The sequence below is a fragment of the Mesocricetus auratus genome, unplaced genomic scaffold (genome assembly GCF_017639785.1).
Source record: "Mesocricetus auratus isolate SY011 unplaced genomic scaffold, BCM_Maur_2.0 Super-Scaffold_100009, whole genome shotgun sequence".
Lineage (NCBI taxonomy): Eukaryota > Metazoa > Chordata > Mammalia > Rodentia > Cricetidae > Mesocricetus > Mesocricetus auratus.
The window spans coordinates 73,059,424-73,083,485 of record NW_024429193.1 but is presented as its reverse complement, the minus strand read 5'-3'; the positions used below and the strand labels follow the sequence as shown (position 1 = coordinate 73,083,485).

The 24,062-nt window shown below is 39.0% G+C and overlaps 1 protein-coding gene across 2 annotated transcripts in view; it reads right to left on the bottom strand.

Moving 5' to 3' along the window:
* Nucleotides 1-2,636, bottom strand: part of Gucy1a1 (guanylate cyclase 1 soluble subunit alpha 1) — a 54,410-nt gene extending 51,774 nt beyond the window's left edge. Inside the window, exon 1 of one of the 2 annotated variants that reach the window (XM_040752602.1) lies at nucleotides 2,410-2,636. The gene's annotated coding sequence lies outside the window, so the exon portion shown is untranslated. Of the gene's footprint in view, nucleotides 1-1,987; nucleotides 2,377-2,409 lie in introns of those variants that run through there. The other variant, XM_040752603.1, reaches the window with a different exon arrangement.
* Nucleotides 2,637-24,062: the final 21,426 nt, after the last annotated feature.

Below are 24,062 nucleotides of genomic sequence, written 5' to 3'. Positions count from 1 at the left end.
TTTGCAAATTTCAGCATTTTCTTTCTATGTATAGAGGAATAAATGTGTATATGTTCATCAATGGTAATCCCATACTGTCTTTATTCATGCACTTGTTGCTGGGCACTAGACTGGTTCTATATCTTGGCTATTGTGGCTGGTAAAGTTCTCTGAGCAAATATCTCTGTGGTGTGCTGACACAAAATCTTTACTGTATATACCTGAAGGATATATATATATATATGTATATATATGTATATATATATCATGTGTCTATTTCTATTCTTAAATATTTTGAGGAACCTCCATCCTGATTTCCATAGTAGTTTCCCACATTTACATTTCCCCAGGTAGTGTATACAGATTCCTTTTCCTCTGCCTCCTCACCAGCCTTTGAACTGTTTAACTATCACAGCACTATTCTTGAAATCTTCTACTAGTCCGTGTCTGCACACTTTATGTACAGAGGCTAAGACTTAGACTGGAAACTGTTCGGCTTAACTCAGGTCCTCATTTTCCTATTGGGTCGCAAATTTCTCTGTACACTTCAGGAGTTATTCTATCTCAGCAGGGACTCTTGGGGGGAGGGCCTAGGCCCTGCCCTGGATGAAATGACAGTCACTGGAGATCCACCATGGAGGGCCTCTGAGTGGAGATTGGGTGGGGAACTGGGGGACCTGGTGGGGGGGGGGCGGGAGAGGAGGGGAGGGAGAAGGAGCTGGGATTGACATGTGAAACAAGCTTGTTTCTAACTTAAATAAAAAAAAAAATATGCAACAGCTCAAATACTTGGTTATAACTTCTGAGACTACAAGAACCCTATCGTAGATTCACATACCCGACCATTTAATAACCGAACAAAAGCAACTGTCGTTACTTCAGAACTCTAGAAAGTCTCCCGTCCTCATCGTCTGCCTCCCTTGGTCACCACTGCTCTTCGCAACAGAGTACCTGATGCGATCCTTTCTGAAGAAAAACAGTATCACCAGTTTAGGAAAAGCAACAGCTTGTGCCTTGCATTATGATGAGCCCAGACACAAAACTGCTCATCTTTAAGTGCCTCAACGTGAATGCAACAGGAAGGTGAATGCTGCTCTTACCAAGCCAGACAAGAAGCATTGTTGGAGGGCTGATCCTGAGAAAACACTATGAAAATTTAAATTAAGCTAATCAACATTCCTTTAAACCCAGCAAGGTTTCAATATGTTAGAAGCCGAGATGCATCCCGAGGATGAACTGGGCAACCCTCTGGCTTACTTCAGAAGTAAGAATGTGACTGTTCGTCACATTCAAAACGAACGAACAACTCTGTGAACGCTGGAAAGCAAAAGGCCCAGGAAACCCAAGGCCTTAGAACCACGTGACCACGGTGTGAGGAGGCCCATCACACAAAAGTCACTTAGAGGCAACTCTGAGGACCCTGGACACACTGTCCACTCAGCTAGGCCCAGGAGACCGCTGTGACGCCTGGACATTGCCTTCCAACGCGTTACAGTCGTCATAACAAGAGAAAGGCGGCTAAGGAGCCAGGCTCGCTCCCCCTGCATGCAGGCACACTTTGCGGCGGCTCCAGCAGTGGCTGGAAGTTTGCAGTTTGCATTCTCTGGGGATCTGAGCTGCTTGCCCACCCTAGGGGGAGGAAAGCAGCCTGGATGAGGTCACAAGCTGGAAGCTATAGGTCTCCTCCGGCCTCCCTGCCTTGCTACTGGGTGACAGAGGCCACACAGCTTCTCAGGGTTGCCGGCCGGGCCCGGGCGTGGGAGACAGTCGCCCACGCCCTGCGCGTCCCCAAAGGGCCCACAGCGTCCAGCCGGAACGGTTCCCGTGGACCGCGGCGATCACGCCCGGGAAGTCGCTTCTTCGCTGCTCCCCAGCTTGGGGATCGTGATCTTGCTACCCAGGGTTGGGCAGGATCCCGGGAGAGCGTGGGACAGGATTCGGTCAGGGCTCGGCAGAGGGCCGCACGCCCTGTGAGTCCCCGACCCGCGGGGGTACCTCGATCACTTACTCAGTGGCTTCCAGACGTTGGGACCGAGGTTCCCGACCTCCCGCAGACGTCGAGCACACCTCGCACAGCCCAGCAGCACTGGATTCCAGACGCAGGGCGGAGGCGCTGGCGTGGACAGTGGCTGCGGTCGCACCTGTCGGTCCCCGCGCGGGCTCGCCGGGGACACTCACCGCCACGCTTGAACACACGCTTGTCAACCTGCTTTATAGGCGCGGCGGGAAGCACCGAACACCCCCCAGCGCCGGTTACCCACATTACTCGAAACAGTTGCTTCTCGCTTTTGTTTCTTCCTGTCGCGACCTAAAGGATTCTACCGTGTCCCCGCCCCACGGCACAGGACTTCTTTCCACGTCGCGGTGCCACGCTTCTTCCCCTTCTCCATCCCCCAGACACTAGAAAATCAAATCGCGAGGCAAACCCACCATGGTGCAGCCACGCGAGGTCAAAGCCACCCGGGCACCGGGTCTCAGGTATCTCGTATCTCGGCTGACTCCTCAGGCTGTGCAATGCCGCTCTTGTCTTGGGGGTCAGGCTGACAGACGCTGGAGGAAGACCGCCTGGAAGGCTGTGGTGTGAGAAACCGCTGCTCCCAGTCCCTCCCACTCCTCCCAGGCTCAGTTGGAGAACTGAGTCCTGCTCCCCGCCCAATCGCCACCCTCCAAACCACCAAAGCCAGACACACACACACTAGGGCAGGCTAGAAGGAAAAGAAAACAAGGGAGAGACTCTAGGAAAAGTTGGCACACTAAAAAACAAAACGAAAACGTCTTCTCTAGTGCACGCTGGTATAGATCATCTGTGGTTTCTGCAATGTGAAACTTAACTCCTTTGTGGGCGACTTTCTCTCTCCTTACTTGGCTTTAGTGGCCTGGTTTTCAGGTTTAAGGCCAATGTACTCCTTGCAAAGATAATTTTGTGGTCACGCAAATGTAATTTCTTTTGAGTAAGGTGTTGCCTCTATTTGGTTCACCACCACACTCAGTTCTATTTGCTGTAAATACGTATATGGGTGCATAGCTGCTCCTGTAATTTTTAAATACACAGTCAGACAGACAGACACACACACACTCACACACACACACTCACACACACAATCTAATTACTCCTGGTGTCTTCTAAACCTTCAACTACAAAAAGTCTGAAACAAAGAGTTCCCGAGCGTTTCTTCACATATCTGCTTCCTGACTCACCGTCTACTTTGGTCCCACCGAGGCTCTCAGTTTTGCCTGCTGCAGAGCAAACATCAGTTAAGAGTCAGCACAAAGAAAGAATGGAGGAAACACAATTAGTCAGAGATATCAACACAGCTACAGGAGCCAGGGCAATGCTGGCCTTAAGATCCAGCTAGACCTCACAGCCCCTTTGCTGGTGACGGTTCAGGCTTTGTTGCTGTTTTCTTGGCATGCCATAAACTTCTCTTACTCCCGAATTAACCTGCGATGTTCTCTTAGATCAGTAGAAGGATCTAGCCTCGGACTACTTTGAACTCAAGACCCAGAAGGACACAAAACTAGATTTCACAGTGAAAAGGAGCAAGCCCTATTAATTTCAAAGAGATTAAATTGTATGAACATTCAGAGGGGGAGGAGCATTGTTCTGGCAGATAGAATGTTCCTGAAGGAATGGTATCAGTGCTGGATCTTGAACAGTTCTTCATGTTTAGGAAAGGATGGTGTGGAAGGGAAAGCTCTGCACTAGCAGAGGAAACAGAGCAATGGCCCATGAGCAGGTGGCCAGGAAATAGACTGACCACCCAGGGTGGAACCCAGAGGGGAGTAAAGGGAAGTGTCGGGAGGGAGGGAGGCCACAGGATAGTGTCTCCACTGCACTGTGAGGTCCGTGAAAAGTCTCCCTTTTATATATTTTTATTTAAATAAGTAACAAGCTTGTTTCACATGTCAATCCCAGCTCCCTCTCTCTCCCCTCCTTCCCTGGCCCCCCCAATCCCCTTCCCAATCCCCACTCCATTCCTCAGGGAGGGTGAGGCCCTCCATGGGGATCTCCATAGTCTGTCATTTCATTCAGGGCAGGGCCTAGGCCCTTCCCCAAGAGTCCAGTCTGAGAGAGCATCCCTCATTGTGGGATAGGCACGCAAAGCCCATTTGTGTGCCAGGTATAAATACTGATCTACTACCCAAGGCCCCATAGATTGCCTAGGCCTCCTCATTGACACCCACTTTCAGGGGATCTGGGTCAGTTCCATTCTGGCCTCTCAGCCATCAGTCTGGGGTCCAAGATCTCCCCCTTGTTCAGGTCAGTCGTTTCTCTGGGTTTCCCCAACCCAGTCTATACCCCTTTCCTCATCACCCCTCCCTCTCTGTTACTGGGTTCGAGGAGATCAGTACAGTGTTTAGCTCTGGGTGTCTTCCTCTGCTTCCATAAGTCATAGATGAAGGTTCTAGGATGGCATATAAGGTAGTGTTAAACTCATTATCAGGAAGGGGCATTTAAGGTAGTTTCTTCACTATTGCTTAGTTTACCAGTTGGTGTCATTCTTGTAGATCTCTGGAAATCTCACCAGTGCCAGTTCTCTCTTCAAACCAAAAATGACTCCCTCTATTATGGTATCTTTCATCCTGATCTCCTCTATTCTTCCCCCGACTCAACCTGCCTGCTTCTCCATGTCCTTCTCTCCCCTCCTCTTCCCCCTCTCTTTTTCCTGGCTCCCTTTACCCTCCCCACCATGATCCCAATCTACTCAGGAGATCTTGCCTCATTCCACCTTCTCTGGGTTACCACGTATATCTTTCTTAGGGTCCTTCATGTTTCCCAGTCTCTCTGGCAGTGGGGTTGTAGGCTGACATTCCCCTGATCCATGGCTAAAATTCATACATGAGTGAGTACATACCATGTTTGTCTTTTTGTGACTGGGTTACCTCATTTAGGATAGTTTCTTCTAGTGCTGTCCATTTGCCAGCAAATTTCAAGATTCCATTGTTTTCTTTTTCCACTGAGGAGTACTCCATTGTGTAAATATACCACATTTTCTCTATCCACACTTCAGCTGAGAGGCATCTAGGTTGTTTCCAGTTTCTGGCTATTGCAAATAGTGCTGTTATCAACATAGTGGAACAGACTTCCTTGTTGTGTGAATGTGCATCTTTTGGATATATGCCTAAGAGTGGAATTGCTGGGTTATGTGGTAGACTGAGTCCTATTTTCTGGAGGAATCTCCATACTGATTTCCATAGTGGCTGTATGAGTTGGCACTCCCACAATCAGTGGAGAAGTGTTCCCCTTTATCCACATCCTCTCCAGCATGAGCATCATTGGTGTTTTTTGTTTTAGCCATTCTGACAGGAGTAAGATGGTATCTCAGAGTTGTTTTTGTTTGTATTTCCCTGATTGCTAGGGAGGTTGAGCACTTTCTTAAGTGTCTCTCAGCCATTTTAGACTCCTCTATTGAGAATTCTCTATTTAGTTCTGTAGCCCACTTTTTAATTGGATCCTTTGGCGTTTTGGAAACTTGCTTCTTGAGTTCTTTGTAGATTTTGGAGATCAGCCCTCTGTCAGATGTGGGGTTAATGAATGTCTTTTCCCACTTTGTGGGCAGCCTTTTTGTCTTGTTGACTGTGTCTTTTGCCTTACAGAAGCTTCTCAGTTTCAGGAGGTCCCATTTATTAATTGTTGATCTCAGTTTCTGTGCTACTGGTGTTATGTTCAGGAAGCTGTCTCCTGTACCAATTCATTTAAGGGTACCCCCACTTTGCCTTCTAAGAGGTTCAGTGTGACTGGATTTATGTTGAGGTCTTTGACCCATTTAAACTTAAGTTTTGTGCATGGCAATAGACATGGATTTATCTGCAGTCTTCTACTTGCCAGCATCCAGTTATGCCAACACCATTTGTTGAAGACACTTTCTTTTTTCCTTTGTATAATTTTAGCTTCTTTGTCAAAAATCAAGTGTTCATAGGTGTGTGGGTTAAAATCAGGGTTTTCTATTCGATTCCATTGGTCTACCTGTCTATTTTTGTGCCAATACCAAGCTGTTTGCAGGGCTATAGCTTTATAATAGAGCTTAAAGTCAGGGATGGTGATGCCTCCGGACGTTGCTTTGTTGAATAGTTTTTTTTTTTTGTCTATCTTGCGTCTTTTGTTTTTCCATACAAAATTGATTATTGTTCTCTCAAGGTCTGTGGATAATTGTGCTGGGATTTTAATGGGGATTACATTTAATCTGTAGATTGCTTTTGGCAAGATTGCCATTTTTACTATATTGATCCTACCTATCTAAGAGCATGGGAGATCTTTCCATTTCCTAGTGTCTTCTTTAATTTCTTTCTTTAAAGACTCAAAGTTCTTTTGATACAGGTCTTTCACTTGTTTGGTTAGCATTACCCCAAGGTGTTTTATGTTGTTTGTGGCAATTATAAAGTGTGGTGTTTTTCTTATTTCTTTCTCAGCCCTTTTATTGTTTGTATATTGTAGGGCTACTGATTTTTTTGAGTTGATCTTGTATCCTGTCACTTTGCTGAAGGTATTTATCAGCTGTAGGAGTTCCCTGGTAGAGTTTTTCAGGTTATTTATGTAAACTATCATATCATCTGCAAATAGTGAAAGTTTGACCTCTTCCTTTCCAATTTGTATCCCCTTGATTTCTTTCTGTTGTCTTATTGCTTAGCACTTCAAGTACAATATTGAAGATGTATGGAGAGAGTGGACAGCCTTATCTTGTTCCAGATTTTAGAGGAATTCCATTGTGTTTGTCTCCATTTAGTTTGATGTTTGCTGTTGGTTTCCTGTATATGGCTTTTATTATGTTTAGGTATGTTCCTGTTATATCAAATCTCTCCAAGACCTTTATTATTAAGGGGTGTTGGATTTTATCAAAGGCTTTTTCAGCATCTAGTGAGATGATTATGTGATTTTTGTTTCTCAGCTTGGGTATATGGTGGATTACATTGATGGATTTTCGTATGTTGAACCAACCCTGAATCCCTGGGATGAAACCTACTTGATCATGGTGAATGATTTTTCTGATGTGTTCTTCGATTTGATTTACCAGTATTTTATTGAGTTTTTTCGCATCAATGTTCACGAGGGATATTGGTCTAAAGACCTCTTTCTTAGTTGTGTCTTTGTGTGGTTTGGGCATCAAGGTTATTGAAGCCTCATAAAAAGAATTTGGCAAAGACTCTCCATGCAAAGACTCTTGAGGCTACCTTCCTACACTGATGTCACTGTTTCCCATACCCCCTGCTTTCTGAGACATGTCCTGCTGAGCTGATAAGTGATACCTAAATGTGACTGCATCTTCGGATCTGTTCTGACACATGGGTGTCATGTACTAAAGTTAACTTGTTTTCACTCTGTTGAGAATAGGGAAGTCATGACAGTTTAACAAAAATGCTACCAAAGACAGTTTCTCAATGCAAAGCGAACCTTCTGTAACCTCTTTGGCATTTTCAGACAATGTAAATAGACTCAATACAAGCAATAAGTACATTAAAAACATATTCGACGGTGAAAGGTTAAGATCCAGTGTGAAGCTTCAGGCCATTCTTAGTGTAGAGTGACTGTGGTGACTCTCAGTTTGGTTCATTTTGCCGCATTCACAAACTCAATATATTGACATGAACTTCTCTATATGTGTAAAAGTCACAGTTATATTGGATGTCTTACCACTATTTGAGCCCTGATAGATTACACAGACACAAACACTAGCTTTCCAAACTGTGTATGGGTTTGAGAGGAAGGATGTGATAGACACTGATAGACTTAATGCTGCTTAAAGCACTCTCCATGAGTACAACTTGAAGTGCACTGACTCTGGTAACTGAAACTCAAATATAGGCTATATACACTGATGTACAGAGGAGTAAGAGGACTGTGATCATGACTACTATAAAACACATACACATTTGTGAAATTTGCTTCAAGGCTCTTGCAATATTTTAACATAGGATATTCCTCACAAATAAAAGTTGGCAAGGATTTAGCAAAATAAGGATATGAATCAAAAAGAATCTGTAAGAAGATAGCTGTAAATAGGGTCTTATTTTTAGTGAGTTCCCTATAACCTTCTTGTTTCAATAATGCCCTTTCCGCCTCTAGCTTGGTTCCTCTTACACAAGCCTTATGCTTTTATAGGGATTCTAGGTTCCATAAACAATTGAACATTTGAAGATAGATTTTTTTAAAATTTTGTTTGAATCTCTGTGTCTCTCTCTCTCTCTCTTACACACACACACACACACACACACACTTCAGTTTTATCTCCACTCTATTTTATTTTACTTATGTATAGATTTATTCTTAATTATATCTATTTATTAAATTTTGTGAGTGTTTTACTTGCACATATATATATATATATATATATATATATCACCACATGTATGCTTTGGCAGTCAGAAGAGGGCATTGGATTTCCTAGAACTCGAGTTACATATTGTTGTGTGCTATCATGTGGTTATTGAACTAGAACCAGATCCTCTGCAATAGCAACAAACTTAACCAGTGATCCATCTCTTTAGCCTTTATTTATTTTTATGGTACTGAGGATGAATTTCAAGGTCTCATTTACACAAAGCAAATGCTCTGCCACTGAATCAATCTGCTCTTGACTTTCCTATTTTCCAAATAAGAAATTAACACCAGCTTCCAAAAAAGAGATTGGCAAAATAATGACCAAATAGATCTTTGCTGTGGTTCTAACATTCTAATTGTCAAAAGAATCTTAACAGCTGATATTATAGGATGGTAATTATACACAGACACTAATGAAATCAAGTAATATATATATACATATATATATAGTATATGCATATATATGATTACTATGAAAGATTTTTATATATTTAATTTATCTTAAAATCCTAATTAGACTATGATGCCATCTTTGAAAAAAAGGTGATATAGGGATATTAATTATCTTTCCCCCAAGTACACAGCTGGCAAGTGAGAACTCAAACTCAAGAAGTTTGAGAAGAGTGATCATATAGATTGATCATTTTGAAGAGTTCTTATAAAATATCAGAATAAAAGTCCCTAGTCAGACTTGATAAATCATCTTTTTAAGGTTGTAGGCACCAAAAACCTGTATCTTGAAAAACATCTGTAGATAATTTTGATAACTGAATTTCAAGATAGAAAAAAAATGTTGTAACAAGAAGATTCTAAGACCAAGAGGAAAGATCACCTTCTGTCACAGGCCAGAGTCACAATGATAGTACTCCCTACTATTTGATCTCACTATTCTTCTGCTTGCTATTAGTTTGAGCTACCAAGCGATCGATGCAGAACATGAACTTGATAGGCCAATGGAATGGACCACAGAATTAGGTATACTTTGCATCCTCTAAAAGGTTCATGTGTCAAGGCCTGGTCTCCAGTGTGGTACTGTTGAGAAGTCAGAGAATCACCAATAGGAGTTGATAGGCCTAATGGGAAGTGTGAATGTAGGTCACTGTGTGGGTACCCTCCCAGAGGACAGTGGGAAACCCAGCTCTTTAACTTCCCTCTCACCTCTTGCCCACAAGATGAAGGGTAGTGTTCTGCTCCATGTTCCTAATATAATGCAGCATCCTCATCCAAAGCAACATGACCCACCAATGGTGAAATGCCACCTCCAATCTGTGAGACAAACAGAGTGTTTAATGGAATGAAGGAGAAAGGGAGAGAAGGATGGAAGGAGAAAAGTAGTTTACTGAAACAAGCAGGCAAATCATTGTAAATGTATGCAAAGGAATACTTATAGAAAAAGCAGTAAGGTGCACAAGCTCAGGACACTTCAGCACAGTGTTTTAAATTTCATAAAGTTTGTCATTGCCACTTCCTTTCTTGGAAAGACTTATTTTAAAATCGTTTATTAAATGACTGCTTAGAGCATTGAACGTTCTTTACACCCTCTCTTCCTAGACACTGGATCCATGGTCGTCCCCAAACCTCCTGAGACTGTATCTCCCTAGAATCTTCTTAGTAGTGGAGCAGGCTGCTATTTGAAGGGTTTTGTGAATAGCTGGATTGAACGGGAGTTTAAATCCAAAGCTCCAAGCTGAGGATATAGCTCAGCCACAGATCTCCTATCCAGCAGGTGTAAGAGAGGTCTTGAGATTTACTCTTGGCACTCTACAAAGGAAAACAAATAATTATACTTTTAACAGAGTATCACTTTTTAGAAGGATATATGTCCTGACATTTGGAAATTTTAAACATGGAATCTCTGAGTGCTGGTTATTCTCTTCTGGAATTAAATCCAAGGCATTGCATTTTCCAGGCAAATGTTTTACTACTGAGTTATATCCCACTCTTTAAAGATTTATTTTATGTATGTGTTTGTGCTGTGTGGGGGTGTCTCAGTAAATGTTACATATATGGATGTCTGTGGAGGACAGAAGTGGGTGTTTGATGCTTTGGAGCTGTAGTTATAGGAGGTTAAAAGTTATCTGATGTAGCCCCTGTGCTGGAAACTATCAGTTTTTAACCATTGAGTCATTCTGTGGCCCCTCCTTACTCTTAAAGGAAATATCCCAAAGTCACAAGGGTCCTTTCCTTCCAGCAAAGAAAGACTGATACAGAAAGACTATTTTTTAACTGTTCAAAGGGTGGAAAGAACAGTTAAAGCATGTGTTCAGTGAAAGGGTCTCTCATTTTAATATGGCAACAAGGAAAGCTTTTTCTCTCTTTTGTATTATACTTTCACAGTGATAATATATATTCTGAGAAAAAAATAACGTACCTGTTACAAGCACTCTGTAGGAGTAAGGGGTAGTGATTTTCATTATTCCTACAGAGTTCTCATTGGCCTATGATATTTTAACTAATGAGGCAACTGGAATCTTTCAGAAACAGCAAATGATGATTCAGCTTGAGTCTCACTTTCCTTTGGGAATCAGGGTGTTTCTTTGATCTGTGTTTCATGGCTGTTGTTTCCTCTGGGTCTCAGAGTGTATAAAGATCCAATGTGAGTCAGGGGCTTCCTTTGACATGGATAGGACCAAAATGCATATCATTCACCACGGTTAAAAAAAACAATAAAAGAAAAAAGAGATTCAAGCCTCAAAGTAAAGAGAATTCTATTTTGACATTTTAAAGAAGGCAAATTTGCAACAGCAGACTTGTTAGAATCTCATTTTGTGAAAATGACAGTTATGACTGGTATGCTCCTATTTATGAAATGCTTAGTTTAAACAGCCAACAATATTACCTAAGGGAAATAGCATCTCCCCAAATCTCTTCATTCCTATTTCTTAGAGAGGTTTATTTTTCTGTGATTTTAAACTGAAGATTCTTTACTTCGCAATCTAGCAGAAGATAAATAGCAAAAAACCTTCCCCAAACCAAATACTAAGAAAGTAAATTGAAAAACAGAATGTATTTTTGAGGTTTGACTAGAGGAAGAGACTAGAATCCGTGAGAAAGGAGAGTACCGCTGGAGGGCCAGCATCCAACTGATAAGGTCCCTTACGTCACTGGGTCTGGTTGGCTAAGGCCTGGAGATTGACCAGAAGGGGACAGGGGAGACAATTAGCGCCTCCCAGGTTACCATAGCACACAAGGAGAAGCCACGTGGAGTGAGGAGATAGGAGAAGTATTTTCACACAAAATGCCTTGTCTTTGTGGCTTGGAAAAGAACAAGAGAGAAACAGCTCTTTCTTAAGAGTTTCAAGTCTCAAGTCTGTATTTTCCAAGTGCTGGATTAACACCAATTCTGTAGCTTGCAAATGTCAGGCAGAATTCATATTTTAAAGTGAGCATGTATTGGGAAAGTTCCAGGACTTCTACAGAGGCAAACATAAATCTTTACTGAGGGAATCCACTTTAAAGATAAGCCTCAAATAATCTTTATAGATAGAGACTCAAGAAAATTAGCTGAAATAAGAACGTGTCCTAGTTTCATTGTTATCTCTGTGATAAAGTCCCCTGACAAAATGAAATTTAAGGGACAAAAGAGTTTAAAGTTATAATTCCAAGGTAAGGGGCTAGAGACATGGCTTAGCAGTTAAGAACTCTCATTCCCATGACCAGCACTGGGTGGCTCACAACTTGTAACTGCAGATCCAGGTACAGTCTGTTCCAACACAAACACACACATATGTATCAGACACCAGATGCATGAGTAAAAACAAAATAAAAGAATCTAGAGTACAGCCTATCTCTGTCAAGGCGGGGCGAGCTAGTCACAACACATCTACAGTTAGAGCAGAAAGAAAAGTGTTGGGGAAGTCTTATGCCAATAAAGCACTGTCTGGCCAATAGGGAATCTAGATAGGAGGGGCTAGGAGTCCAGGAGGATTCTGGGAAGGAGAAAGACGAGAGAGTCGACATGTAACCGGCATGGGGTAGGAAACCCGGAACTATTCTCCGGTAAGAGACATACTTAGATTAACAATTATGGGGTAATTACTTAAAGCAGAGCTAGCCAGTAAGAGACAAGCAAGGCCAACAGCTTCATAATGAATATAGCCTCTTGTGTGTTTATTTGGGATTGAAGCAGCTCTGGAACCAGGCTGGCGGGAAGGCTCCTCTCAAAGAAAAAGCTTCTCTTAACAGAAAAGAACGTAAATTCTTAGCCATCTCCCTTCCTTTCAGTAGCGCCTATGAACTAAAAGTTCACGGCTTCCCAGTAGCACCGCAGGCCAGAGGCTCAGCCTTTAACATTTGTAAAACTTTGGGAAAGTTAAAGTGCTGAACAAGATCACTACTCAAACCAGAGTATAGAATAATCATTTTAACACAATTAAAAAATAAAGTGTATTAGATATATAAGGAAAACAATAAAGTGTGAAAACTAACCAGTTTGAAGCCAGAATCAAAGAGAATTTCCAGAAAAGAAAAATAAAGTAATTGAAAACAAAATTTTATGGGTTGAATGGCAAAATAGAGAAAATTGACAAAAACACCTATTTATAACTCAGAAACAGCTCTAAAGGAATAGTCCAGATAAAAATAAAGAGCAAGATAAAAAACAGAAAGAATAGGATAAAATATATAAAAAGTACATCAAGGAGCGAATAGAGATTAAGAGAAAGGCAGGGTCAGGAGACGATGCTCTTAGATGTCATGAACCAAAACACCCTCAATACCTGTAACAGTAATAAGTAAAGAAAAGGCCTTGACAATAAAAGGGAGAAGGGGCCATAGAAGGAGTTGAAGGGGGCAGAGTGTGGGGCAGAAGGGATGTAGTACTCACGTGTGAAATTCTCAATATTTTTAAAATTAAATGTAAAAGACCAAAATACAACCATAATAATTTTTGAAGGCTTTACAGAACCTTTCTGCTTCTTGGTTGTTGCCTCAACATGTAATCTCATGACCACTGTTCAAGAGGCAAGGCTGCTGCCATGTTTTCCACCACGCCACGCTGGTCATGACCTCACTCTCTGAAGCTCTAAGCCCAATAACTCTTCTGAAAGTTTACCTGGTCATGCTGTCTCTTCATGGCAATAGAAAAGTAACTAAGACATACATATCAAAAGTTAGTATTTTTTTATATGAGAAAACACCTTTTTTTGTCTTTATAAATCCGGATGACCTCACTTAATGTAATACTTTCCACATCTATCCACATTCTTGCAAATTCCATAGATTCATTTCTCTTTATAGCCAAATGAAATTCCATTGTGTATCTAGCACATTTTCATTTTTCTGAGTAAACAGGAAATTTCTTATAGTTCAAGGAATAAGCTGATGAACTGTGTCAACTTTTAATTTTAGAACTTCTTTTTATTAAAGACAGTCAAGACAAGCTAAAAACTAAATTAAATATGGCATACAAAACACAATTGCAAACAGATGAAAAGTTTGTCATGGTTTTGCCTGCATGCCTTTTAATTTCCTTTGGTCCATTTTCAAGAAATTTGATTGCAGAGAGTAAGTTATTTTATAGGGACTAATGTCACTTGCTAGATGGCTTGGTTAGTCTTGTCAGGGGTGAAATTCCATAAGCCTCATGTAAATGATAATTTACATGCTTCTTGTTTTTTATTAAATACTTACGTAATTTTTATTACACATGAATACTGAACTCTGTTTCTTTTATTGGTAATATTAACTACTTACTGAATTTTGTCAGCATTATTATCATAAGTATGTATGATGATTTAAGCTTTTGCAACTGTCCTGGCATAATAAAAGACTTTTAAAAGGAGGCCCCAAAGCCCCTGCCTTCTGCAATCAGACCACTGAAGTAATGGACAGAAAATAATTAGAATTTCCTCAGAAATTCCATGGTGGGAATGGGACCTGCTGCAGGTGGCATCTCAGGAGCAGAATCCACAGAGTTCTGGGAGCATGCAAGGTCATCTTGAAGGAGAGTTGGAGCTGTGAAAACGACTGGTTGAGGATAAACATACCTGGACAAGGACTGCTTGGGTATGAATTGCCTGTTGCCCTCTCTTTAAGAAAACCTCATTTTAATATTGTCAGCATCACCAAAAATAAACAGAGGTTCCTCTTCCTGGTGTGGCCAAATTGACTAAGTATCCTTTTTCTGCTTACACTGTTTGTGTCTTTAATGCTATTAGAAACGGCGGCTGCGGCTGAGCCTAGTTTGCTAATAAGAAACTGTCAGAGTACAGGTTATTACCTTAAAATCTCTATTCCCCCTTATGTTTATGGTCTCACCCTAACTGGGATGTGGATGAGGGATGGGATGGGGGGGAATGTTGGCGGGATGGGAAGATGAGAGGGAGAGGGAACTGGGATTGATATGTAAAATAAGATTGTTTCTAATTTAAATAAAATTTATTTAAAAAAAGAAACAATGGAAGACAATAATACTCACTTTGGGCAGATCATTCTGCTTTTCAGTCCAAACACCATCTGTAGCAAGAAGACTACAAGAGGACAATGAATAGACATGCCATTCCTTCTTTCCACACTTGTAAGTTCTCAATCCCATGTCTTAATCCATTCACTGAACAAAGAAATAGGAAGACATTGTCCATGACCAGTGAGTTAATTTGTTCTAATGCTTTTATTAAACGATGACTAAATATCTAAGCACTGTTCCAGAAACTTATGAGCAAGGCAGTAAGGACCACTGTTGCAATGGTTCTCCCAACACAATATGGTAGACAGTTTAAAATCTTCCTGAAGTATATGCAAGTTCAGTAACATGGATTGAGGAAAAATAAAATGGAGAGGGAGGGTTGATGGGAGAATAATAAATATGGAGGTATGTGGGAGGGAATATCAGCTTTCCAGTCAGCTTCAGCTGTTCAGTGCATTGTTTCTCTGCTACATGCATTTTGTGACAAGCAATCAAAAGACTTCTTTTCATCAGGAAAGCAGAAGCCATCTTGTGCAATCTGGATGGGAAAGGCAGTAACAGGAAGACCTGAGGGTGGCATTCAGGAAAGAGAAGAAAGTATTATTGGTTATATGAGCTTCCTGCAACACGGGTGGTGACAGAAATCTCATGGCCCTTTATCTCTGCAGGTCGCAGATGTGGCTAGGGAGGACAGCTATTCCCCTTTGCTCGGCTGTCTATGCCTTCCATAAAATCAGAATCCAGATTCAATCTGTGGTTGGCAAGAGATTTTGGGAACATTCATATCACTATTGGCATCATGAGGGTGGTGCTAAACTGATAACAGAATCATAGGCAACTACAAAGCTGAAGAACAAATTTATTGTCGTAAATACTGCAAATGCTTGTTTTTATCCAACTATTCCATAAAGCGTGTCTGTTACAAGGTATTGAAGTTGTTCATTTAAGTTATAAATGATTGGCTAAGTTAGAGCTAACTAAGACATGTGGAACATTAAGAAATGGCATTGGACAGAGAACAGGCTAGAAGGTAGAGTAGGGGTTGTGGAGAAAGCTCTGTTCAGCACTTTTCATGAGTTCATAGGCAGATCAGGCATAAGAATCAAGAACTATTGGAACATTAATTTATTCATATTTCATATACACTTATTAACTTTACACATTCAAGCATTTATTCTATTTGTAATGAGATACGGTTATACCATCAATGGCATGCTCTAATCATTGACCTTATGTTTTACTTTGATTTAAAAGAAACATAACCTAGTCACTGTTCCCCAAAAGTTCACAGTCTCAAATAGAAAGAGAAATTGGGAAAATATGATAATAATAAAAGTGATGAAACTGAGGTGACCACTATGTTCTTCAGAGGCCCATGAAAGTTCAAGAATCATTTTGATGACTTTAGACTGCTGAATTATGAATTGAAGATTGCCTAGAAATTTCCTTCATAGGAGTATAAATTTTGTTAGCACAAAGCAGAATGTTAGGAATTGGAAAGTGGGTTGGATAAGAATGTTATGATGTTGTACAGTACTCAGTAAAGTGTCACATTAAGAATAGAGGTTGCATCTTCATTTTCACTGAATTCTAGGAAATCTTTATTTCTTCCTTGACCCAGTAATGGTGCAATTGCACCTTGTTCAATTTCCGTGAGTTTATAGGGTTTCTGAAATTTGTGTTGTTGTTGAATTCTAAAGCATGGTGGTCTAATAAGATACAGGGGGTTATTCTATTTTTTTGTATATGTTGAGATTTTCTATGTTGCCAAGTATGTGGTCACTTTTAGAGAAGATTCCCTGTGGCGCTGAGAAGAAGGTATATTCTTTTGTGTGTGGATGGCATGTTCTATAGATGTCTGTTAAACTCAATTGGGTCATAACTTCTGTTAGTTCATTTCTTTGTTAAGTTTCTGTCTGGTGGTCCTGTCCAGTGGTGAGAGTGGGGTACTGAAGTCTCCCACTATAAGTGTGTGAGGTTTTATGTGTGATTTGAGATTTAGTAATGTTTCTTTTACAAACATGGGTGCCTTTGCATTTGGGGCATAGATGTTCAGAATTGAGACTTCATCCTGATGGATTTTTCCTGTGATGAATATGAAATTACTTTCTTCATCTCTTTTTACTGATCTTAGTTTGAAGTTCAATTTGTTAGGTATTAGGATTGCTATACCAGTTTGTTTCTTGGGTCCATTTGATTTCAAAATCTTACCCCAACCCTTTACTTTGAGGTAACATCTGTCTTTTAAGTTGAGGTGTGCTAGCTCAATATTCTCATAGCCGAATCAGTGTAAGAGACTGCTCATCATCCTTTAAGATTACTAAAATATTTAATAGTAATTCTTTTATTAAATGGATATAGTAACTGAGGATAGGACCTGAAATTCCTATAGCTCCTTGTAACCATTGGGAATGGTTAAAGATTGATTAAATAAAAATCACAATGTAATTGAACTTTTCAAATACAGGTTAAAATTTAATATATGTTGTTTAATGCTTTCCTTTTAGTAGGAAAAAGAAAAGTTGAAATCATCATTACTATGACAAATATAGCCTATTCAGGAAGCAAGTTTAAAATTAACTTTTATCTTACAAATATAATCCGTCAGTATATGACCAAGAGCAGCTATTAGCCAGAATTGGGTGAGAACTAATGAAAGTGAAATTTATAATTCAGTCTTAATTTTTATCATCGTTTCAACATAACTTTTATTACTGGGTCTTTAATTAATACTGGAATGAGGGATTACTTAAATTTCCTGGTAAATTGAGTTGTCATACAAATACTTGAAATCTATCTAACAGAAAAACAGTTCCTGTTAATTTTACAAATGGTCTTCTGAGTTTCCACTAACTGCCTGATTGTTAAATGCAATAAAAATATTAGTCATTACATCATCTCCAGCCCTGTGAAACCTTCCTGTGCTTTATATAGAAAACAGACATAGCCTGTGGCTATACAATTCTGAATGTACCCAGTGTCTCCAGGAGATTGGCCATCATTTCTTTCTCTATTAACTTAGTTCCCCTTTTTATTGATAATCTCACTCTTTCTCTAGTGATTCTAATCTTATACAGCTTTATAATTAAAAGGATACTAAACATCATCAAATAAATAGGGACATGACGATTTGGATATTTTGTACCAAACTGCCTGGGCTAAGGGGTACCTTATAATTGGTGTAATATTATTTCTGAGTGTGTTTGTACTTCCAAGAAAATGGTAACACATCAATTGACAGACCAAAAGGAGACTGTTTTCTCCCATAATGTACAAAATTCTATTAATTCTGTTTCTGTGGAAAGTCTTGGCTAATATAAAATATTATAAAACTAAAATTATGAAAATGGTTTTGTTTTTACTTGAAAAACAAATGTATTGATTATTAAACTTTACTTCCTATTAAAAAGTCAATACCGAAAGTGAAAATACACAATAAAATTTTTATTAACTTTATTGAAGTAACCTTCTGTTTACAGTGTACACACAGGTCATAATTAGTCAATATGGGACATCTATACCTTCAAAGCTTAGTGTATCAAGGAAGAAGGGCCTAACGAATATAAGAGCTAGAGGGCAGGAATGAGTGCTGTAAAATGTGGTCTCCTGGACATGACATGCCTGATGCACACAGAACTCACAGCAACAGTGGCTACCTATAGAAGACCTGCCAGTATTCTATAATGGATAGGGGAAGTGTGTATAAGCCCTCACACCTCCCAGAGGAGTTATTGACAGCTGGAGGTGGCAGGGAGAGGTGTAGGGATATTCCACAATGATGTACCAGTGATAGATTGTCACTGCTCAATGAAATAGTCCCTGATCCATGCTCACACATGATATTCTAATTAAATGCAGTTGATCACAAATGATTATTTTGATATCAAATCTAAGCCTATAGTTTACTTTTATTTTTAAAATATTTTAAAAGTTTATTTTAAAAATAATTGATTACTTTGTATGTTTTTTCAGATAAAAAGTACTTATTTTATTAAAAATAAATACCTTAAATTCTGATTGAATTCAGGTGAACCAGAAAAGTCTTGGGAGAAGTAATTTTTTATAGGAAAGTTGTATTTGAGGTTAAGAATCAGTGGTAGACAATCTTCTCAGCATGCTTAAGGACCTGATTTCCAACCCCAGCACTAAAAACAAAATTTCTTAAAATTTTGTTCAATTTATTTTCATTTCTCCATTTACACTGATATGCTCCTTTTGCATAAACGCTATGTATATATATATATATATATATATATATGATGCTCTATTTTATAGCTGTAAACTTACTGATACAATAGTTTATTGTAAGATAATCAATATTTATTTTACAACTGAAATATCAGAAAGTCTTTTTTCTCACAGCATTCTTGCTCCATTTTTAGACATACATGTTAATTGTATACTATATACTATATATTGAGCATAATTTAGTATACATGCATGCACAATCTTTTTTATTCCATTTATGAGAATGTTATATATAATGCATATCAAGTCACATAATACAGATACTATTGTATGTCACACATTAATATTATTACATGTGGCAGATTAAAAAAAAAATCAAGAGAAATGGCCAGATCTCCAAAACTCTCACTACAAATGTATACCTGATTTCAGACCATTATTATAAGTGCTGAGGAAAATGTTAGAAGTCTGGAAAGAAGTGATATGGATAAAATAAACATTGTTTTGTTTTCCTGGTAATGGACATTAAAACACAGGTGGTTGAAACTATTCTGACAAAGCTTTGATAAAATTCAATATTTTATTGCAGAAGGTAGCAATAAATGAGTAAGGATCAAGAGACATACATGTATTAATATTAACGTGTGATATGAGTCCCTTGTCAGGGCCAGAAGGCTGAAAGTCTAGTGAAAGGCTGGGAAATAGCACATTTATCAGAAACATGATTACCTGTCCAGGACAGGGAGCAAACCCATTGGTGGGACTGGTTTACATCAGCTTTCAGTGTAAGTCAGCTCAGGAGCTTGCAGTTCTCAGGTGCTCACTGGATAGCATGTCTGACAGCCAAGTAGAAATCTGTTGAGAAATAGACTAGGGACAGAAGTTAAGACTCAGGAATTTAAGAAAAACCTTACATTCGAAACTTTTTTGTTTGACCTGTTGACAGGTGAATCCTAGCCTTATGACTTTGATTTCCTGAAGTTTACATGTCTTTTAGTTTACTAAAGGAGATACTAATATATATATATATATATACACATATATATGTATTACCATTGTACTGAAATCTGAAATCCATATTGTAGAAGAAGCAGGTGAAAGGCATCTATATAACTGTTGGAATAGATTTACACCTTGACGTCATAGCAAAGGCTATGAGTTTGGGTTAAAAAGCATGAATATTTTTCCTATGACTAGAGAGCCTGATATATTTTAACACGATGAAAAGCACCTTCAAGTCTAAATTAGAAGACAATCAAAGAAAATTTCAAATTATAAGTTTATGACAATAGTAAGTAGTCAGTGTTCTACTAATTTATCAGGACCCCCCCCAATGTAAAATTATATCTTCACAGTTCATATTTAAATATCTGAAATTATTTTCTGAGACTCTTGAGCTTATGTAAAGTTTTACAACCTCAGACCCTTATATACCTTAGAATAATTTTTAGAAAATTAGAACTTAGACATTGTATAAACTTTCATCACTTATCAGAGACATAAGTAGTTATTAGAGAACAGTCATTGCAAAGCATGTTCTTCTGGTGAAAAGTTATACCTGACACCTATTTATCCTTTAAAGCCTATGAACAAGGAAAACCTGTTTGTATTCTTTTTAAAAAGAGACCCAGTAACTTTAACTATTTCATTTACTAATAAACTGACAAGGTGGCTGCAGTCTTGGAGGAAGGACCAGTTGAACTTGTGAAGCTATCACTAGCCTAGTTATCAAACACCATCAGAGATTTGAAAAAGACCAGCAGAAATGATGAAGACTTCCTGGCCACCTAGACAGCTACCCCAGGGTCCTCTGTGCTCTTTGGAGGCAGAGGTCTGAGGGTAGCATCAGTCTTCGGCTGCCAGACCAGAAGGTCTGACAGATTTCCCATGGAGTAGGAATGTGGGAGAACTGGCCTACCCCCTCATCTAGGCAACATGGGGTAATCAATCCCCCTGTGTCGTGGTTGTCCACAGTCTGGACAGCATCCTGGCAGCAGCTGAAGTGAAGGGCAGTTTTTCCCCCAATGGCCAGCTTTGTCACATTTAAAGGAAGCTCCAGCTGGAGGATCTTCTGTGCCCATCATATTCTTTGGAAGAGACAGGGTTACTTCCAGAAGCCAGCGTGTCTCTTTATCACAAAACTTTTTTTGTTAAACATTTTAAATGTCATATTTTCAGATCTCTGGTGTTTGAGGACCATTATCTGTTAAGCCTATCTAAGCCATACAAATGTTGCTTGTGTTAGGCTTAACTTTGAATACAACCTGAACATATAAGAATTTTTTAATTAAAGTTCTTTTAATATCAAGATAAGACTGGGAACTCTCCTGATCTTTACAAATTGTACCATTATAGAATATAACAGTTCCCTGTATGATTCAGCTTAACAAAATAGCTACAGCATACCAAAGCTAGCAGAAACAAGACACATATCTTCAAATCAGTCTCCGTTAGCCTGAATAGACCTTAATTAAGGGGAGACATTCTCTAGTCCAGTGGTTCTAAGTTCTTTATCAGACTGATAAAGTCGCCATCTTACCACATCAGAAAATAGGAATATCTCAGTTTCTGGTGTTCAACTGTGGTCCTAATTTTTTATCTTTATTTTTCTATTTATCAAGATCATATATCAACAAAGACAATTAATAAAATGCCCTATAAAATTTAAAATGTCCAATAGCCTTATAAACTTAAACATTTTAAAGCTAGTTTTTCATATTTCCATTTTTAAATTTTTTCTTTAAAACTCTAGAATTTCTTTTTAAAGAAGCTTAAAATCTCTAATCTCTGTGTTCTGTTAATATAAAAATAAAGTACAATTTTCATTTCAACAGTAAAGACATAGCACGTAACCATACCTTACATAAGGCAAAAACCAATTTCTGACAGTATAAACAACCTATTGTCTCTAAAACCAATACCAAGTGGATTATTTTTAATACAAAGTTTGACACTAGGTATTTCTTTAATACCTCATTAAACAAAGATGTTCTAAATCTTACCTTTTATAAAACTTGTTCTTAAGACAGGACAGGAATAATACAAAAGTCTTACTCCAAGTTAAAGTATTTTTTGAGACCTGCTGTCTCTTTGGCTGGGTTGCCCTCAGTCAAGATGCTAGGGAAGCCATGACATCTGGCTTCTTTGTAACCACGGTCAAAATGTCAACCACCTACATGGCTGTCCATAGTTAAAATGGCAGCGAACCACATGTTGTTTTTCAGAAGGGCCCCAACCCTGGCTTACAAGTTTTAAGTTAATTTTTTGTTACAGATATTGAAGAATTTTAACTATAACCAATGTCATTAACCTATAATCAAGATATATAGAACATAGTACATTCACATACTTAAGGCCAGTTAGAAACAAACATGCAGTGGCCATGCATGTTTACTTGACCCTGAGGCAATTTTACATGGCTCCATGTTTGCAACAAAACTACAAGCAGTTGGACCCACCCCAGCAGGTCAAACCATCTAGAGTCTGCCAACATTTCAGTGCTAGTCCTGCCTCCACCCACCAAGAGAGGGAATGTCTCAGACTCACCAGCACCCTCCGAGAGAGCCTTTCGGGATATTGAACCTACATGTATCTTCTGGAAGAGAACCCAACAGTACCCACTGGAAGAAGGGATGGGAAGATGACAATATAAGAACATGTTCAACATAAGGAAGATCAGTATGACACCACCAGAGTCTAGGGACTCCACACCAGCAAGACCTGAGCATTTCAACACAAATGCAGCAGAAGAGAATGACCTTGAAAGCAACTTTATGAAGATGATAGAGACACTCAAAGAGTAAATGAGAAAAATTCTTTAAAGAAATAGAAGAAAAAACAAAAATAAATTCAAAAAATGGAAGAAAAGACAAACCAAAAAATTTCAAGAAATAAACAAATCACTTAAAGAAAGCAAGAATCAAACAACTAACGAAGTGAAGGAATCAATTCAAGAAGCTCAAGGCTTGAAAGCTGAAATAGAAACACACACACACACACACACACAAAGCACCACATGCTGAGGGGATGCTGGAAATTTAAAAGCTAGGTAAATGATAAGGAACTGCAGATGCAAGTATAGCCAACAGAATACAAGAGATGAAAGAGAGAATCTTAGCTGTTGAAGATACACTAGGAGAAATAGATTCATCAACCAATGAGAATCTTAAGTCCAGCAAATCCCAAACACAAAGTATCCAGGAAATATGGAACATCATAAAAAGGCCAAACATAAAAATAATAGGTATAGAAGAAGGTGAAGAAACCCAACTCAAAGGTGCAGAAAACATACTCAACAAAATCAAAGAAGAAAACTTTCCCAAGCTAATGTAAGACATGCTAATGAAAGTACAAGAAGCTTACAAAACACCAAATAGGGTGGGCCACAAAAAAGTTCCCTCAGCACATAATAATCAAAACACCAAACATACAGAATAAAGAAAGAATATTAAGATCATCAAAGGAAAAAGGCCAAGGAACACATAAAGGCAGACCTATCAGAATTACACCTGACTTCTCCATGGAAACTCTGAAAGCCAGAGGCCTGGATAGATATGCTACCAACACTAAGAGGTCACAGATGCCAACCTGGACTGCTATACATAGCAAAGCTTTCAATCACTATAGATGGAGAAAACAAGATATTCTATGACAAAACCAGATTTAAACAATGCATATCCACTAATACAGCCCTACAGAAAGTATTGGAATGAAAACTTCAACCCAAGGAAGTTAACTACACTCACAAAAACATGGGCAATAGATAATCCCACTTTAGCAAAAGCAATAAAAAAGGAGGGAAATACACACACAATACCACCACCACCAACAACAACAAATCCAAAACAAACAAGAATTAATCATCAATGGACATTAAAATCCCTAAATATCAATGGTCTTAAAAAAGACCAAGACTAACAGAATGGATACGAAGACAGAATCTATCCTTCTGCTGCATACAAGAAAAACACCTCAACTTCAAAGACAGATCTTACCTCAGAGTAAAGGGTTGGGAGAAGATATTCTAATCAAATGGACCCAAAAAACAAGCTTGTGTAACAATTCTAATATCTAACAACTTAGACTTCAAACTATATTAAATCAAGATAGATAAGGAAGATCATCACAGGAAAAATTCATCAAGATGAGTCTCAGTTCTGAACATCTATGCCT